Consider the following 6000-nt stretch of genomic DNA (forward strand, 5'->3'; position numbering starts at 1 on the left):
GAACCTCTGAACCTGCCAGAGAGACAGATTCCAGAGAAAAAGAGCTGCTCAACCACCCTCCTCGGCCACGCAGGCCTCATCCAAGCAGCAGTTTTGATAGGTTGGTCAAGAGTTTGAATCCTCCCATACCTCTGGAGTTATAGTTGCACCCATTGACCCAACTCCCCCTTTGTGGACCACCCTTTCTGTTTTCAGCAAGCTTGGGGACAAGTGGGTCATGGAGGTCATAACATCAGGCTATACCATTCATTTTACATTGCTCCCTCCCTTCCACCTCCATTCCCTGTCCCTCTTCAGGGACCCTTTTCAAAAGCTTATGTTAAGACAACAGTTGGACTCTCTCTCCTCCAGCTAGGAGCAATAGAAACAGTCCCTTCCCCTCACATGGGTGCAAGAGGTTTTACTCAAACTGTTTCCTGGTGTCAAAGTCTTACATCCTCTGTCCTTCTATCTTAGATCTAAGATACTTAAGCAAGGACGTGAACCCTCAAAAGCCTAGGATGATGACTATGGCAACAGTAAGTCCCTTACTGGAGGAAGGAGATTAGTTTTTGGCCCTCTACCTACAAGATTCCTATTTTTCATATATCGATACACACATCACACAGGAAATACCTACACTTCACCATTGGCCACAATCATTTCCACTAGCGGGTGCTTCCCTTTGGCCTGTCATCATCCCCAAGGGTGTTCTCAAAGGTATTGGCAGTAATGGCAGCTTACCTTCAGCAGGAAGTGATCCTAGTCTTTCTGTACCTCGACAACTGGCTGCTCAAAGGTCTCTCCTACAAAAGTAGTGTTATCCATCCACATGGCCCTTGTTCTGTTCCAGGAATTGGGCCTGCAGATGAATGTGAAAAATCCACATTGACATCTGTACAAAGGATGCAGTTTGTATGGGGCATATTCGGACTCATTGACAGCCGGACCCTCCGTTGTTTGGGCACTTTAGGACATGGCAGCTTGCACCTTTGTGATGGATTACACAAGGCTGCATTTTTTATGCTTCCAAGGTTGGCTCTGATCAACCTACTCCCTAGTCAGGGATACCCTGGACAGGCTGTGATGGTTCCCCTGCAAGTTTTTTTTTTTTTTTTTTTTTTTTTTTTAAAACCCTCCCTAAGCTGGTGCAAATCAGTGTCTGTGTGGGCATACTTTTCTGTTGCCTCACCCATCAGAGACTTAAACAACCAATGTATCCCTGTTAGGATGGGGAGCCCATCTCAATGCCATCACAGTTCAGAGCAGGTGGACAATCCAGGAAACAGATCTACATATCAGTCTATTTCAGGGCTGTCTGGAATGCTTGCAGTCATTTTCTACCCCTCATCAAGGACAAATCAATCAGAGTCATGATGGACAACATATCCTGCGTGTTCTACATCAACAAGCAGGGAGGAACAAGGTGCCCCATGCATGGAAGCAATGAAGCTATGGAACTGGTGCATAACCCATCAGATCTGTATTCCAGTTGTCCACTTCACAGGCATTTGGAATGCCACAGCCAATGCCCTCAGCAGACACTTCTCACAGTACTACGAATGGGAGTTGGACACAGATTCTCCACAGCATATTCCAAAGATAGGAACTGCCACAGGTTGACCTTTTTGCTTCCTCAGAAAACAAGAAATGCCCTCTTTTTTTTCTCCTCACCACTTCTTAGGAGACACCTTCCTTCCATGTTGGAAGGAAGGGTTTGTTTTATGTTTTCCCCCATACACCCCTAATTCTGTGGGTCATAAACCAGATCAGACATGAGAGCCAGAGGCTACATCTACACTACCCGCCTGAATCGGCAGGTAGAAATCGATCTCTCGGGGATCGAATTATCACGTCTCGTCAGGACGCGACATTCGATCCCCGAATCAACGCTCCTACTCCACCAGGGGAGGTAGGAGTAAGCGCTGTCAACAGGGGAGCCGCGGAGGTCGATTTGCCGCTGTCCTCACAGCGAGGTAAGTCAGCTCCGATACGTCGAATTCAGCTACGCTATTCGCATAGCTGAATTTGCGTATCTTAAATCGACCCCCCCTCCCAAGTGAGGACGTAGCCTCAGTCACTCTTATAATGCCTACCTCTCCAAGACAGCCATGGTACTCATACTTGCTTCACCTCTCTGTCTAACTGCTATTCAAGCTTCCAGCCATTCCTCATCACCTATCTCAGAATGCAGGGTGTGTGCTTTATCCCAGCCTAGTGGTTCTGCATCTCAGGGCATGGTTCCTCAATGGTTCTGAGGTTAGAGGCTTCCTGCTTTGTGGAAGTACAAGAAGTGCTACTAAACAGCATGCAGACATCAACCTGTAGTACTTACCTTCAGAAATGAAAAATATTCTCTTATTGGTGTGGTCATCGCTCCCACTGGCCTGTTCAGTTCCGTTTCCACTTATCCTGGATTACCTGTTGGATCTGAAGAAATCGGGATTATCCATCAGCTCGACCAAAGTACATTTGGCTGCTATATCAGCCTTTCATCCCACAGTGGAGAGATACTCCATATTTTGCTCACCCAGCATTTCTTGATTCATTAAAGATAGGGCTATCTGTACCTCCGCATTGTATAGCCAACCCCAACCTGGAACCTCAACCTAGTTCTCAATCACCTAATGAGACCTCCATTCGAACCAATGGCAAATTGCTCTGTGCTCCATTTATCTATGAAGACTGTCTTCTTAGTTGCCATCATGTTGGTCCGTAGGGTCGGGAAAATCAGGTCCTTACTGGTGGATCCCCCCACTTTTACAGTGTTCTTCAAAAATAAGTTCTCCTACACCCACAGCCTAAGTTCCTACCAAACGTTCCACTGGATTGCCACTTTAATCAATCCATCCACCTACCAGTGTTTTTTCCGAAACTTCATAGTTCTCAGCAGGAATCCTATTTCCATACCATGGATGTTAGAAGAGCTTTGGCCTTCTATTTTGGCTAGGCAATTTTGAAGATCACCTAGGCTTTTCATCTTCTTTATGGATAGATCCAGGGGATTCTCTCTCTCTCTCTCTCTATTCAGAGACTATCAAAATGGATAGCTGGTTGTATTTTCACTTATGTGTCTGCAGGTGCTAACCCCACACTTAAGGTGATAGCACATTCAACCAGATCTCCGGCAACATCTATGGCATTACTGAAGAATGTACCAATTTCTGAGATATGTAGGGCCACTACATGGGATTCAATACATGCATTTATGAAAGATTACGCCCTTATCCATGACATCAGATCTGATGCAGCACTTGGTTCTGCAGTATTATCTTCAGTTCTGGACTCCATTCCAAATCTTCCCCCCTCCTAAGGATACTGCTTGGAAGTCACCTGAAGCAGAGTACCGCTAGGGATGGAAGAAGGAGAAATGACACTGTGTGCATACATGTGGTCCGTCACGATGTGTGTCCCTATGGGCGCTCCATTACCCACCTCTTTCTCCACTGCTATGGACTGTTCCTTCTGAGACGTTTGGGTAGAGAACCGAGGGCGGTTCATCCGCACAGCCCTATAGATCCTTGTTGTCTGGCACAAAGAGGCATAGGTCACATGCATGTGCCGAATGGGCACGGCTAGATGAAAATCTCTGATCAAGGGCCCTACAGGCGCATGTGCACCTAAAGTGGAGCACCCAAGAGGGGACAAATTTTGAGCAACCTCAGTTATAGTGCAAAGTGAGTAACCTCTTCTTCAAGCATGTTTAATCCTAAAACAGCATGTTAAACTAATTTTATGTGTTTTAGCTAAAGACTGTACATATTACTGTTTTCAGGTGTTTTAAGCTCTTGTGATTTATTTACCCAGGGAAGTTCCTACTTTTGAAGCTGAGTAGAGTCATATAGCACACAATGATCAGGCTAGGTGATTTGAAGTGAGTGGCTTAATTTAAAATAGCATACATTTTCTTCTAAGTTCATATGTATATCTAAAGTTCTGAGCCAAAACACATTTTAGGCAATATAAACCCATGAATTGGTATTAAGTAAATTAGCAAAATGGAGAAAAGTGGGTCTGTGTTTTTCCTTATTTTTCCTCATCACAGCTAATGCAATTGATTCATGTACTGCAAAATGTGACAGTTACTAAATGAATCATATATATTCACACTTTGGGAGCTAAGACGAGAACCCTACTTCTTGAGCTGTAAACACTCACATTTGAACTAAAGGAGAGCTCCCTTATTTTTACAAAAGTAGCAAGTCCCTCACACACTCTGTGGGCCAGCTAGTTGAGGGCAGTATTGTACATGCGCACACAAACCAGTACATTATGTAGTAGCAACCTAATGATGTAGTGGAGCACAGATCTCTTCAGTGGTAATCATGGAGGGATTCAAGATATAAAAGAAGAGTTCTTCTATTCTTTTCTTACCAGATGAAGGACCATGATTTCACCAGTGTCATTGCACAGTATGGTTGATGCCTTCTGAACAAGAGACCTCTTTAGTCATGAATGATAGGTAGAATTGTTCTGAATAAATGAAATGAGACAAATTGCATTTGGGGTGAAGAATGTGTTAAAAGGGGCAAAAATTAAGACTCCTACCCCCAAAAAATCTTTTATTCAGTGGAAGAGAACAGCAGAATAGTATGTCCCTCCTTTCCCCATTGATCTATAATCTTCCATAAATGAGGCTTTCAAGAAAAGGTACTGTCAGAGGCAGATTTGGGGGTTGTGGGGCTCGGGGCCAGAGCAAGTGGGGGCCCCTCCCCACCCCTTCCACCTGCAGTCCCCCCCCCCCCCCCAGTGCTCCTGTCAGAGAGCAGGGTCAGGGCACAGCGGCTTGCCCTGTTCCACCTGCCTGCCCAGTGCTCCTGCTAAGGAGTGGGGTTGGGGCATGGGGGTGCTCCAGCTGGCCAAGGCCCTTGGGCGGGGACCGATTGGCCCAGTGGCTAATCCACTACTGGGTAGTGTTTGTAATGTCCCCCACCCCCATGGCTTCTGCTCTCGTATCTGGAACTGGAGATGATTAGCAACTCTACGGTAGACAAGGCTCATCATAACCCCTGCCCCCCCTCCCTTCTTTCCTCTTACTCTGTTCTCTTATTACATCAACCCACTCCACTCTGCCAATGATTCCTACCTTTAGTGCCCATGTATCATTTTCTCCCAGAAACATCTCTGTGCCTTCTTCTAGGCTGCCCCTTGTGTGAAACACCTTTTCAAAGCTAGCAGACCAGGGTACTGCTCTCTCCTGCCAATCTCTCCTCAAAGCCCAATTCTACTACGACACAAGAACCTGCCCAACTTGTATGATCAGGTTGAGCAGCATTTGGAGACAGCTGATTATACTTCGATAAAAGCTTCCAAATGGTTTGTCATCATCAAGTAATACATATTGTTAGCCTGTCTGATTGCTGTTGGTGGTGGCTGGTTGGGTGTGCCAGATGAGTTGTCATGATGTCAGTGTGCCACATGGGGGATTCCCCTAAATTGAGTGAATTCTAAAATGGAAGCGTTAAGGTAGTTTTAGATTAGCTGTGTGCTATCAGAGTTGTGCAGGGCAGGATCTGGCCCTGGAGTGTTATCAATTCTAGTAAGGTTTGAATTTACTCAGTAACTAGAGAGACCTCAGATCAGTCAGCTTGATTGAGTTTATTAGACGATTAGTCAATTGGCGCATAACAGATAAATTACCACAGTCTGTGAGACTGCAGCTAGTGCTCATTAGCTTGCACTATTGTCTAGTTCTGCAATTGGTTTACAAGTTGGTATTCTTACCAACCTGTTTACCGTTTCATTATTATTTCCTCTTTTTCACAGACAATCTTATTTTTAGTATATTATATTCCAATAAATTTCCAACTGCATAATCAAATATCTGTTGTTTACTTATGTCTTATGATGGATTTACCTCTCTCACAATGAAGAGAAGTAAACAGTAAGGGCCCCAGGGATCTGTACTGGGACTTGTTCTATTCAACAGATTCATTAATGATCTGGAAAAGGGAGTGAACAATGAAGTGGCAAAGTTTGTAGATGATACAAAATTATTTAAGGTAATGAAGTCCAAAGCTG

This window comes from Terrapene carolina, unplaced genomic scaffold (assembly GCF_002925995.2).
Source record: "Terrapene carolina triunguis isolate 2854851 unplaced genomic scaffold, T_m_triunguis-2.0 Scaffold23, whole genome shotgun sequence".
Taxonomy (NCBI): Eukaryota; Metazoa; Chordata; order Testudines; family Emydidae; genus Terrapene; species Terrapene triunguis.